General features: G+C 43.4%; 1 protein-coding gene and 1 long non-coding RNA gene across 2 annotated transcripts in view; both read right to left on the reverse strand.

The window, feature by feature from the left end:
- The window catches only part of ZNF385D (zinc finger protein 385D), a 985284-nt gene that overhangs the window by 804274 nt on the left and 166295 nt on the right, over positions 1–14715 (reverse strand). The gene's annotated exons all lie outside the window — the stretch shown is intronic.
- Positions 483–14715, reverse strand: part of LOC123335224 — a 90657-nt gene continuing 76424 nt past the window's right edge. The window contains exons 2-3 of the long non-coding RNA XR_006553645.2: positions 784–907; positions 483–627 (exon numbers count right to left, since the gene is read on the reverse strand). This is a non-coding gene — a long non-coding RNA (uncharacterized LOC123335224). The remainder of the gene's footprint in view (positions 628–783; positions 908–14715) is intronic.

The raw sequence follows: 14715 nt of genomic DNA on the forward strand, positions 1-14715 counted from the left end.
TGGTTATATCAGAATTAGAGCAAGAGGAATTATATTTTTGAGCCAGATTTTTCAACTACTAAGAACCAGTCCATCAAACTCAGGTTACATCTGCCACAGATGAAGACTGCAAAGCTCTGTAGGTTAGAGGACCTTTCTCTGGCCCAAGGAGAGGTTACCCATTCTGCTTCTGTGGCCCCTCAATGTTCTCTGTCCCAGAACAAATATATTCCTTCTGGCGGCCCTCTCTTCTCCCCATTCATCCCCTGCAACCCACTTACCCCCCTCAGCCCTTCAAGTTGGACCATTTCTTCTGAAACAGTTTAGATATTTAAGTTGAATCGACCTTTGATCACTCTCTTTTAGCCACACTCATCGTCTTCTTACATTAGAAGAATATCTTGATGTGCCCAGCTTGACCATTTGATTTAAAATGTCGTCATGTCCACAGTTTACCCATAAACACTCAGTTCACAATTTAGACCTCGGACTGTCAGAGCTCTCTCATCCACACCAGCACCTTTCTGGACTAAGTGCCATGGGAACTCCAAACGTGGGAACGTCCCTGGGACTTCCCTGAGGTTCCAGGGCCTAAGACGTCATGCTTCCAAATGCATGGGGCATCGGTTCGATCTCTGGTCAAGGAATCTAGAAGTGAAAGACAAATATTAAAAGACAATTCATTTAAAAGCGCAGGAGAGACCAGTTAGAGAGTTGCTGCAATATGTTATTTATTTTGGGCTGTGCAGGGTCTTCACTGCTGCAGGGACTGCTCTCTCTAGTTGTGGTGTGTGGGCTTCTCACCGTGGCAGCGTCTCTGTTGCAGAGTCTGGGCTCTAGGCTGCAGGCGCTCAGGAGTTGCAGCTCGCGGGCTTCACTGCCCCACGGCATGCGGGATCTTCCCAGATGAGGGATCAAACAGGTGTCCCTGCATTGCAAGGCAGATTCTAAGCCACTGGACCACCAGGGAAATCCTGCTACCGCGATATTCCGCACGAGTACACACCACTCTCTGCAAATCAGAGCAGCAGCTGCTGCTACTGCTTAGTCGTCCAGTCACGTCCAGCTCTTCATGACCCCATGGACTATAGCCCACTGGGCTCCTCTGTCCATGGAATTCTCCAGCCAAGAATACCAGAATGGGTTGCCGTTTCCTTCTCCAGGGGATCTTCCCAGCCCAGGGATCAAACCCAGGTCTCCTGCATTGCAGGCAGATTCTTTACCACTGAGCCATCAGGGAAGCCCAAATTAGAGCAGAGATTGTGAAATTGGGTAGAGAAAATTCACCAAATAGTCCACAGGCAGTGTCATTAGTAATTCTTCAGTATCTGCATAGACACTGGTTTTCAGTCACCTGTCTATCTCTCTGCCACATTTAAGCTACTCTCCACTCCTTTTTTCCAATCCTGGATTTTTCTCCCCAATTCATACTCTATATATTTGTCATAGCATGGTATATTCTAGAATGTTATGTTAAAAAGTTTACAGAATTATTTAACACAAAACTCTACAAATAAATACATGCAACCGACCTTTAGTGTGAGTTGAACTGTGTCCCCAACATTCCTAATTTGAAGTTCTAACTCTCTGGATGGCAGAATGTCACCTTGTTTGGAACAAAGCCATTGCAGAGGTAATTAAGATGAAGTCACATTGCAATAGAGTAGGACTCTGAACTGCTGCAGGTGGGATGTGAGGTAAGTCAACCAGAGGATTCTTCAAGAGATGGGAATACCAGACCAGCTGACCTGCCTCTTGAGAAACCTGTGTGCAGGTCAGGAAGCAACAGTTAGAACTGGACATGGAAAAACAGACTGGTCCCAAATTTGAAAAGGAGTACATCAAGGCTGTATATTGTCACCCTGCTTATTTAACTTCTATGCAGAGTATATCATGAGAAACGCTGGGCTGGAATAAGCACAAGCTGGAATCAAGATTGCCAGGAGAAATATCAATAACCTCAGATATGCAGATGACACCACCCTTATGGCAGAAAGTGAAGAAGAACTGAAGAGGTTTTTGATGAAAGTGAAAGAAGAGAGTGAAAACATTGGTTTAAAGCTCAACATTCTGAAAACTAAGATCATGGCACCTGGTCCCATCACTTCATGGCAAATAAATGGGAAAACAGTGGAAACAGTGGCAGACTTTATTTTTGCGGCTCCAAAATCACTGCAGATGGTGACTGCAGACATGAAATGAAAAGATGCTTGCTCCTTGGAAGAAAAGCTATGACCAACCTAGATAACATATTGAAAAGCAGAGACGTTACTTTGCCAACAGAGGTCCGTCTAGTCCGTCTATGGTTTTCCCAGTAGTCATGTGTGGATGTGAGATTTGAACTATAAAGAAAGCTGAGTGCTGAAGAATTGATGCTTGTGAACTGTGGTGTTGGAGAAGACTCCTGAGGGTCCCTTGGCCTGTGAGAGAGTCATTTCCTAGGCAGGTTGATAGGAAATCTAGGGGTCCCCAAGGAGAGAGGGGTCTGGAATTCTCAAGGAGGAAGAAAGGACAAACTTTTCACAGTCTTTGTAGACCAGGACCTGGGGACTGGAGTCGATGAAAATGAGGGGGTACTCTTTCTGCCCCCTTCTGATGCCTATGTCAGAAGCTTTCTCTATCTCCTTTACACTTTAATAAAACTTTATTACACAAAAGCTCTGAGCGATCAAGCCTCCTCTCTGGCCCCGGATTGAATTCTTCTCCTCCGGGGGCCAAGAATCCCGGTGTATTCGCGTGATTCAACAACAACCTTTCATCTGCAAGGAGATCCAACCAGTCCATCCTAAAGGAGATTAGTCCTGAGTGTTCATTGGAAGAACTGAGGGTGAAGCTGAAACTCCAATTCTTTGGCCACCTGATGGGAAGAGCTGACTCATTTGAAAAGATCCTGATGATGGGAAAGATTGGAAGGTAAGAGGAGAAGGGGACGACAGAGGATGAGATGGTTGGATGGCATCACCAACTCAATGGCCATGAGTTTGCGTAAACTCCGGGAGTTGGTGATGGACAGGGAGGCCTGGCGTGCTGCAGTCCATGTGATTGTAAGGAGTCAGACATGACTGAGCAGCTGAAGGGAACGGAACCAGACGATGACTGCCAAAGAGGGTAAAGTTTCTACTCACAGCTCACTGGAAACAAGAGCCACAGCACACACACGGATAAGCACTGGGTCGGTCAGGAGGCAGACAGTGACTGAGGGCCAGAGTCGTCCCTGCGCTTTGCTGGGAAGGAACAGCAAGGGAGGGGATAGGATGACCAAGTGTGGGCTTGGCTAGTGTGAATACTGCAGTTCTAGGCTCCGGGCTGCAGAGGGCGCCCTAGACGTCTGACACCTGCCGCCTTGTGATTAGAACAGAGGGATATCACCTCCGGTGGGGGGAAAGCCAAGCAGCGGGGTGGATCAGAGCACAGCCTCAGGACTGCTTTGCTGCCTATCCAAGATGCGCTGGCAGGCCAGCCAGCTACTGTCTCCAACCCTGGGTGTAGGCAAGGGGTCAGGGGCTGGTCTCTCCAGGATTAGCAATGGCCCAAGGTATCATCCTGAAATACAGAAAAGAAAAAAGCATGATTAGCACAGCCTCTAATCTAACAGAGGCAATGTGGCCTGAGGCACCCAGTCAGGGAAACGCAGTGTGAAGACGAAGGCAGAGGTCTGGCTGATGCTTATACAGGCCAGAGGATGCCAAAAAGTGCCCCCAAACCTACCAGACACTGGGCACGAGGCACGGCACACCTCCTATTCACAGCTCTCAGAAGGAAGCGACCTTGCTGACATCTGAATCCCAGACCTCTAGCCTCCAGAAGTGTGAGACAATACATTTCTGGTATTTAGGCACTCGAATTGAAACACTTTGTTAGGCCAGTTCTCATGATCAATCACAAATTCTAATATCTTCACCTGAAGCTGCCATCCAACACAAGTTTATGTCATTCATACTTCATACAGAGACGTTATGTAAAGTGCTGTAGGAGAAATAGATAGGCTACAGAGTTCCTGTCCTCATAAACTGTACAATCTGAGAGGAGAGATAAAGAATACAGGGCCACACTAGAAGGCAAAAACAATTGCTACAGGGAATTTTTTTCTATTAAAGTAGAAAACCAAGAAAAGATACATGCACCCCAAAGTTCCTAGCAACACTGCTCACAGTATCCAACCCATGGAAGCAATCTACATGTCCACAGGCAGACGGATGGATAAAGATGGGGCACAAATACACACTGGAATATTAGCCAGCCATAAAAAAGAACAAAACAATACCATTTCAGCAACAGGGATGGACTGAGAGATGATCATACCAAGTGAAGTCAGACAAAGACAAATAGCACATGATAACACTTATAAGACAAATCTTTGAAAAAAAGATACAAATGAATATATAAACGAAACAGAAAAAGACTCACAGGTATAGAAAACAAACTTATGGTTACTGAAAGTGAAAGGCATGGGAGGGATAAATTAGGAATTTGGAATTAGCATATACATTACTATAAAGTAGATAAACACAGAACTACCGTAAAGCTCAGGGAGCTGTCAATATTTTTAATAATCTAAATGGAAAAGAATATGAAAGTGAACATATATATGTGCACGCATGCTCTGTTGTTCAGCTGTGTCCCGACTCTTTGCGACCTCATGGACGGCAGCCCCCCAGGTTCCTCTGTCCATGGAATTTTCCAGAAAAGAACACTGGAGTGGGCTGCTGTTTCCTCATCCAGCGGATGTTCCTGACACAAGGATGGAACCCATGTCTCCTGCGTCTCCTGAACCGGCAGGCAGGCTCATCCCTTCATCACTGAGCCGCCTAGGGAGCCTCTATACAGACAGACAGACAGACACACACATGCATATATATACACATGTGTGTGTGCTTAGTCGCCCAGCCGCGTCCAACTCTTTGTGACCCGTGGACTGTTGCCCACCAGGCTCCTCCATCCGTGGAATTCCCCAGGTGAGAATACTGCAGTGGGGTTGCCATTTCCTTCTCCAGGGGATCTTCCCAACCCAGGGATCAAACCCAGGTCTCCTGCATTGCAGGTGGGTTCTTTACCATCTGAACCAACAGGGAAGTCATACACACACACGCACACACACACACACACACACACACCCCTGAATCACTGTGCTCCACAGTTGAAACTAACATAACAATGCAAATTAACCATAATTCAATAAGAAGTTCAAAGCACTGTTTCTTGAGGAATTTTAGTTGTGAATACAATTTCAAAAATTAAACTTTAAAAACTCCTTGAAGAACACCCGTGTCCCTGAACTCATGTGACCACATGAGCCCCAGATAAGATGACTGCATCTCGAGGTCTGGTGCTGTGAACGCTATGAGTTCTGAGAAGTACATGCACACTATGAGCCTCAGGTAGGTTACTCACCCAAAATTGAGGAAACCCTTCTTGCACTGGTTGTCAAGTATATTAAATATTTGGGGGGATTTTGATGTTACCATTTCCCTATAGTCAAGGATATTGAATCAGAATGCCTTGATGTCTAAGAAACGTCCTGCTCACATTTGACACTTTTATCTTGGCCACCTAAAGGAACGTCTGTGCCGTAGCATGACACTTGTCTGAAATGTCAGTTCTGGCATATTTGTTAATACCATCATGGTGACACTGTAGTCGTGGCTGCTGAATGTTTGCAAGCCGTCTACCTTTAAATGTCACCTGTGCTAAAGACGTCTTTGGACATGTTTTTCTTGAGAGCATTTTACCTGTACATACATAATACCTGCTTATGTCACCGTTATCTATTTTATTTAAGTGCTGAATAATTAGACATGAATGATTCCTTCTCTGGTTTCTGGGATTCGTAGAGGTGATAGTTTCAAATTATAGGAAAATGGACCAAAGAAACTCCTGCATACGGTGACATGTGAGAGGCTCTGTCACACCCTGGCTGCGGGAGGCTGGGGGAGTACCCTGACCACGGCCGAACCCCGCCATGCGCTGCAAGTGTGTGAAGTCAGAGACCCCAGCTTGGCCCAGCCGCATCCCAGCCCCAGGCTTCGCCGAAACCCTGCGGGCCCTGCAGGTCCTTCACATGTTACAGATAAAAGGAGGTAGACCTGGGCCCAGGATTGCTGTGACGATGAAACGAGGGAATCGTATGGAACAGAGCCGAGCACACTGCATGGCCCACCTGTCCTCACCCACCACAGCAAACCCTCTGCCAAGTGTGGGAACACTCCATTTCTTGAATGAACATATTCCCACCCAGAAGACGTGACATTTAAAATATTTGAAAACCGGTACAGGCCAGGTGTCTTCTTTTGTTAAGTTTTATTTCATATTGCATTTCAGGTGATTATTGGTGGGCTTTCCCGGTGGCGCTAGCGGTAAAGAACCCGCCTGCCAACGCGGGAGATGCAGGAGACGCAAGTTCGATCCCTGGGATAGGGAGATTCCCTGGAGGAGGGCCTGGCAACCCACTCCAGAATTCTAGACTGGAGAATCCCATGACAGAGGAGCCGGGCGGGCCATAGTCCAGGGCATGACAGAGAGTCAGACACAACTGAAGTGACTTAGCACGCTCACATAGGTGATCAACAATGTTGTGTTACCTTCAGTTGTACAGCAAAGTGACTGAGTGAGTCACATACACATATCTATTCCTTTTCAGATTCTTCTCCCATTTAGGTTGCTAAATAATATGAAGCAGAGTTCCCGTGCTACACAGTAGGTCTCTGTTAGTTACCCACCACATAGCAGCGTGTACACATGCGGCCAGACTCTCTAATGATCCCTGCCCCAATACTTCCTCCCCGGTAAGAAATAATGCCATTTGCAGCAACGTGGAGGAACCTAGAGACTGTCATGCTAAATGAAAAGTCAGAGAAAGGCATTTTCTGAAAGGCAAAAGCAAATCTATTGCTCATATATGGAATCTAAAAAAGAATGATACAAATGAAATTATTTACAAAACAGAAACAGACCGACAGACTTAGGGTTTCTTCTTTTTTTAATATAAATTTATTTATTTTAATTGGAGGTTAATTACAATATTGTATTGGTTAGGGTTTCTTCTTTGTAGATCAGCTATGTTGGGTCAATCAATGAATTATCTGTGTATCCAACAGCTGGGGAAACGCATTTTCCAAGGGGAGTACCAAAACCTGATCACACACATTCATACATATATCGAGTGGAGGACTGGCTTTCATTTTAGGCTCATTACGGAGGCAGCTATAACTCCCAGAAACTTTACCAAAGGGAGAGGCCCTTCATTGAACTACTGCTTAAGGCAGTTAGCAGTCACCCACAGCAGTTGGGAAGTGATCTTAGGTTAAGTGAAATTCGCTCAGTCGTGTCCGACTCTTTGCGACCCCCATGGAATTCTCTAGGCAAGCATTCTGGAGTGGGTAGCCTTTCCCTTCTCCAGGGGATCTTCCCAACCCAGGATCTCCCGCATTCAGGCAGATTCTTTACCAGCTGAGCCACCAGGGAAGCCCTGATCTTGGTTAAAGGTAGCTACAGGGCAGAAGCTGGGGGAAACCCTGCCTCCAGGGCCGAAAAAGAGATGGAGGCAGCATCCAGACCGCAAGGAATTTCAAACAATCTTGCATGACAAGTTAACCTGTACCCCATTTCATCCAGGCATAAAATTCGCGGTCTGCAAAATTTCATTCAGTGAAGAACGTTATTTAGGAATTGACTGTTGTTTGCCAGACACTCTACTAGGTATTGAGGCCAAGATGTAAACAAAACAGACACGCGTCACCAAAGGGAAAGTGCCGAAGATGCTGCAGTTTACCATGTAACCGTTAGCCAAGCTGTTTGAAACCGTTTTGTGGTACTTGGAGACCTGTCTGTTTCCTCCTTTTATATATCCTTAAAAACAAAACAAACAAACAAAAAAAACTGTGGAATGCTTATTAACTTCCCAATGCAACCTGACAGAGATTATCGATGCCTTCAGGAAGACATACTTTCAGGGACTCAAGTGCATGACAGTGACCGATGGGAGGAGGTCAGGGGCGCGCCACTTCGGTGCTGTGAAACCAGACAGCCCATGCTTCTTTCACCCCGCGAAGAAAGCATGAAGAAGACAGGCATACAACGGGGACGACCATCTTTGCCGGATGGACGGGGTTCTGTCATGTGAAAATAAATCTTTGGAAGGATTCAAACAACTCGTTCATGTTCCTAAGAGCCAATTAACATTTATTGAGTCTTGATTCTAAATTCAAATAAAAAGTCAGTTATAAATTACAGACTATTTATGTTTACACCATAAAATCACGACTTAATTTGGGGAGCATTGTGATCCAACGAACATCGATGTAAATGAAGACATAGCCTGTGACTGTCTATATATGTCTGTCTCTCTGTGTATATACAGGCACACCTCATTTTATTGCGTTTTACTTTATTGTTCTTCATAGATACTGCATTTTCAACAAACTGAAGGTTTGTGGCAACTGTGCATCAAGCATGTTGAGCAATACTTTTCCAACAACATTTGCTCACTTCATGTCTCTGTGTCACATCTTGGTAATTCTTGCAATATTTCAAACATTTTCAGTATTGTTATAATTGCTATGGTGATCTGGGATCAGAGATCTGTGACTGATCTTGATTCACTGAAGTTTCATATGATAGTATATTTAGTGATAAGTTCAGTTCAGTTCAGTTACTCAGTCGTGTCCAACTCTTTGTGACCCCATGAACCACAAAACACCAGGCCTCCCTGTCCAACACCAACTCCCAGAGTCCACCCAAACTCATGTCCATTGAGTCGGTGATGCCATCCAGCCATCTCATCCTCTGTCGTCCCCTTCTCCTCCTGCCCTCAATCTTTCCCAGCATCGGGGACTTTTCAAATGAGTCAGCTCTCCGCATCAGGTGGCCAGAGTATTGGAGTTTCAGATTTAGCATCAGTCCTTCCAATGAACACCCAGGACTGATCTCCTTTAGAATGGACTGGTTGGATCTCCTTGCAGTTCAAGGGACTCTCAAGAGTCTTCTCCAACACCACAGTTCAAAAGCATCAATCCTTCAGCGCTCAGCTTTCCTTATAGTCCAACTCTCACATCCATACATGACCACTGGAAAACCATAGCCTTGACTAGATGGACCTTTGTTGGCAAAGTAATGTCTCTGCTTTTGAATATGCTATCTAGGTTGGCCATAACTTTCCTTCCAAGGAGTAGGCGTCTTTTAATTTCATGGCTGCAATCACCATCTGTAGTGATTTTGGAGCCCAGAAAAATAAAGTCTGACACTGTTTCCCCATCTATTTGCCATGAAGTGATGGGACCGGATGCCATGATCTTAGTTTTCTGAATGTTGAGCTTAAAGCCAACTTTTTCACTCTCCTCTTTCACTTTCACAAGAGGCTTTTTAGTTCCTCTTCACTTTCTGCCATAGGGTGGTGTCATCTGCATATCTGAGGTTATTGATATTTCTCCTGGCAATCTTGATTCCAGCTTGTGTTTCCTCCAGTCCAGCATTTCTCATGATGTAGTCTGCATATAAGTTAAATAAGCAGGGTGACAATATACAGCCTTGACGAACTCCTTTTCCTATTTGGAACCAGTCTGTTGTTCCATGTCCAGTTCTAACTGTTGCTTCCTGACCTGCATACAAATTTCTCAAGAGGCAGGTCAAGTGGTCTGGTATTCCCATCTCTTGAAGAATTTTCCACAGTTTATTGTGAACCACACAGTCAAAGGCTTTGGCATAGTCAATAAAGCAGAAATAGATGTTTTTCTGGAACTCTCTTGCTTTTTCCATGATCCAGCGGATGTTGGCAATTTGATCTCTGGTTCCTCTGCCTTTTCTAAAACCAGCTTGAACATCAGGAAGTTCATGGTTCACGTATTGCTGAAGCCTGGCTTGGAGAATTTTGAGCATTACTTTACTAGCATGTGAGATGACTGCAATTGTGTGGTAGTTTGAGCATTCTTTGGCATTGCCTTTCTTTGGGATTGGAATGAAAACTGACCTTTTCCAGTCCTGTGGCCACTGCTGAGTTTTCCCAATTTGCTGGCATATTGAGTGCAGCACTTTCACAGCATCATCTTTCAGGATTTGAAATAGCTCAACTGGAATTCCATCACCTCCACTAGCTTTGTTCATAGTGATGCTTTCTTAGGCCCACTTGACTTCACATTCCAGGATGTCTGGCTCTAGTTGAGTGATCACACCATTGTGATTATCTGGGTCGTGAAGCTCTTTTTTATACAGTTCTTCTGTGTATTCTTGCCACCTCTTCTTAATATCTTCTGCTTCTGTTAGGTCCATACCATTTGTGTCCTTTATAGAGCCCATCTTTGCATGAAATTTTCCCTTGGTATCTCTAATTCAAGGTCAGGAGGGGCTGCCGTAAAGAGATACCCTATGTCCAAGGTAAGAGAAACCCAAGTAAGACGGAAGGTGTTGCGAGAGGGCATCAGAGGGCAAACACACTGAAACTATAATCACAGAAAACTAGCCAATCTGATCACACAGACCACAGCTTTGTCTAAGTCAGTGAAACTAAGCCATGCCCGTGGGGCCACCCAAGATGGATGGATCATGGTGGAGAGATCTGACAGAATGTGGTCCACTGGAAAAGGGAATGGCAAACCACTTCAGTATTCTTGCCTTGAGAACCCCATGAACAGTATGAAAAGGCAAAATGATAGGATTCTGAAAGAGGAACTCCCCAGGTCAGTAGATGCCCAATATGCTACTGGAGATCAGTGGAGAAATAACTCCAGAAAGAATGAAGGGATGGAGCCAAAGCAAAAACAATACCCAGCTGTGGATCTGACTGGTGATAGAAGCAAGGTCCGATGCTGTAAAGAGCAATATTGCATAGGAACCTGGAATGTCAGGTCCATGAATCAAGGCAAATTGGAAGTGGTCAAACAGGAGATGGCAAGAGTGAACATCAACATTCTAGGAATCAGCGAACTAAAATAGACTGGAATGGGTGAATTTAACTCAGATGACCATTACATCTACTACTGTGGGCAGGAATCCCTAAGAAGAAATGGAGTAGCCATAATGGTCAACAAAAGAGTCCATAATGCAGTACTTGGATGCAATCTCAAAAATGACAGAATGATCTCTGTTCGTTTGCAAGGCAAACCATTCACTGACACGGTAATCCAAGTCTATGCCCCAACCAGTAACATGGAAGAAGCTGAAGTTGAATGGTTCTATGAAGACCTACAAGACCTTTTAGAACTAACACCCCCAAAAGATGTCCTTTTCATTATAGGGGACTGGAATGCAGAAGTAGGAAGTCAAGAAACACCTGGAGTAACAGGGAAATTTGGCCTTTGAGTACAGAATGAAGCAGGGCAAAGACTAATAGAGTTTTGTCAAGAGAACGCACTGGTCATCACAAACATCCTCTTCCAACAACACAAGAGAAAAGTCTACGCATGGACATAACCAGATGGTCAACACCAAAATCTGATTATATTCTTTGCAGCCAAAGATGGAGAAGCTCTATACAGTCAGCAAAAACAAGACCAGGAGCTGACTGTGGCTCAGATCATGGACTCCTTATTGCCAAATTCAGACTGAAATTGAAGAAAGTAGGGAAAACCGCTAGACCATTCAGGTATGACCTAAATCAAACCCCTTATGATTATACAGTGGAAGTGAGAAATAGATTTAAGGGACTAGATCTGGTAGACAAAGTCCCTGATGAACTATCGACGGAGGTTCCAAGGTTCCAAGGAGGTTCCAAGAAATTAAAAGTGTCTTTTAATTTCATGGCTGCAATCACCATCTGCAGTGATTTTGGAGCCCAGAAAAATAAAGTCAGCCACTGTTTCTACTGTTTCCCCATCTATTTGTCAAAGTATTGTTTAATTAAGGTGAGTTTACTGCGTTTCTTAAGACATACTTTGCATACTTAATAGACCACAGTGTAGTGTAAACATAACTTCTATATGGACTGGGAAACCCAAAAAAAATTATGTGACTTCTTTTATTGGGGTGGTCTGGAATGAAACAATATCTCCAAGAAACAAAACACACACGTATGCATAAACATAAATACATATATATGTGTGCATATAATGTATATTATATTTGTATGTGTACGTATGTATGTTAAGTCGCTTTGCTCATGTCCACCTATAGACTGTAGCCCGCCGGGCTCCTCTGTCCAAGGGATTCTCCAGGCAAGAACACTGGGGTCGGCTGTCACTGTCTTCTCCAGGAAGGAATTGGGAGGTACCAACTAACAATGAGCAATGTTGATCAGCTTTTCATGTGTTTACAAGCATCTGTGTGTTGGGCTTCCCTCATAGATGAGTTGATTAAGAATTCGCCTACAATGCTGGAACCTGGGTTCAATCCCTGGGTTGGGAAGATGCCCTGGAGAAGGGAAAGGCTACCCACTCCTGTATTCTGGCCTGGAGAATTCCATGGACTGCATGGTCCATGGGGTTGCAAAGAATCAGACATGACTGAGTACTAAGCACAGAACAGCATAGTTTCCTTTGCTGAGCAAAAGCTAAGTTTAATTAGGTCCCACTTGTTCATTCTTATTTTTATTTCTGTTACTCGAGGAGTAGGTCATAGAGGATCTTGTTGTGATGGATGTCATACAGTGTTCTCCCTATAGTTTCCGCTAAGAGTTTCATAGCTTCTGATCTTACATTTAGGACTTTAACCCATTTTGAGTTCATGTTTGTCTGTGGTGCTATGACCTGTACTAATCTATAACACTCCCAGAATCTACAAAGATGGCACTGATGATACTGTTTTCAGGGCAGCAATGGAGACACAGACGTAGAGAGCAGCCTTGCAGACATGAGGGTGGGAAGGGGAGGGAGAAGGTGGGATGGATGGAGAGAGTAGCATGGAAACATACAGACTACCACATGTAAATAGACAGTCAATGGAAATCTGCTGCATGACTCAGGGAACTCAAACTGGGGTTCTGTGGCAACCTAGAAGGGCAGGATGGGGAGGGAGGTGGGAGGGAGGTTCAAGAGAGAGAGACACGTTTACACATGGCTGACTCATGTTGATGTATAGCAGAAACCAACGTGATGGACATGAGTCTGAGCAAGCTCCGGGAGTTGGCGATGGACAGGGAGGCCTGGTGTGCTGCAGTCCATGGGGTCACCAAGAGTCAGACACGACTGAGCAACTGAACTGAACTGATAGTAGAAAGCAACACAATATTGTAAAGCAATTATCCTTCCATTTTTAATTTGAATTTTAATTTGAATTTCAGTTTTTAAACTTCTTCGACATTTGCAATAAATTTGGTGGGCATTTCCTACAAAGAAGCATCTGAAACACAGGTTCACGAGAGCGCTCTTTTGTGCTCTCCTAGTCGTCTCTAACATTTTTAGTCTCTGTTCACATGGCTCCCTTCAGTGTTTTCATGCGTATTCTAGTCAGGGGAATATAAACCAGCCAGGCACCAGAGATCTAGAAATAGGAGCATGCAAAGTATATTCTTCATAGTCTATATGTGACTCAATCACTGATCATTTTGCCCCGACATAACTCATTTTATAACCTATGAAATGGTTATAAGTAATGCCCAGGAAAGTCATGCTTGAATTTTGTACAGTTATTTTAACTTTTAAGAGACTTGATGGCATCTTATCAATAAATGACATCTTATTAAGTAGTGCTATATCTCCAAAACTCCTATTTGAAATCTTTAGGACTAGATATATCTCGGTATACAGAATATTTTGGATTTTATAATGATAATATACATAAGATACGTAATATATACTGATGATAATGAAGGATATACATCATGTATTACATACAACACTCTCAGCTCTCTCTAGCACAGTGACTCATAATTCAACACATTAATATTTCTGCATCAAGCATATGAATACACTAAGTGGAATACATGAGTATTTTTTAAATATTCTTGGATCAGTTGAAGAAATGGTTTTCCATTAAAAGAGTTTTTGTGACAAAAAAAATCGGAAATCTTTGGTTTCAGAGATTTATAGATTTTGGAATTGTAGATAAACGACTGTGGGCCTGAACTCTATATCACTGTTCCCAAGCTAGAATTCAAAGATCAATTTTTAAATACCTTCTTCTTTTCTCACTATGTTCAATGCAATACATTAGTTCCACATCCTAAGTCTCTTTCGATGTATTCACCACGGTCACTGCCTTAACATACACATGAACAGTTAGAACTATTTCCCAACAGTTATCTCTGACTCTAATCTCAATTTCAATCAAAATTTTATAGCAATAATTGCAAATAATTTAACTGGAAACATTGTCTTTCAACGTAAAACCACCGAAGGAATCCATCTCCCATAGGTTAAAAGTCTTTGATCATCTGGATCTCTGCCCTTTTCTAGATTTGTAAAAATACTTTTTTTTTAATACACAGGCTATTCCCAAGTCATATTAATCTTAGAATTTTCCAAATACACGATTATTTTTCATACTTCTGGGCCTTCACATGTGTGGTTGCCTCTGTAAGGAATTCCATTTTATCTTTCAATCATGTAAACTCTTATAGACTCATTCACTATTAAATCCCTGAAGTCCTAACCATTCCATTCCCATCACAAACCACCACCACCATCAACACTTTCACTAAGAATTATTTATAAAATGCTACTATAGTAGCTTGGATGTTTTTTGTTGCTGTTGCTTATAGAATTTAATATTTATTCCACTGCAATAGGTATGGTTTACTTATAATCCGTAGAGACATTACTTGGAAAAAGCATTATCTTCCATTTTTCCTTCAGAAAAAAAAAAAAAAGATTC

This window comes from Bubalus bubalis, chromosome 1, assembly GCF_019923935.1.
Source record: "Bubalus bubalis isolate 160015118507 breed Murrah chromosome 1, NDDB_SH_1, whole genome shotgun sequence".
NCBI lineage: Eukaryota > Metazoa > Chordata > Mammalia > Artiodactyla > Bovidae > Bubalus > Bubalus bubalis.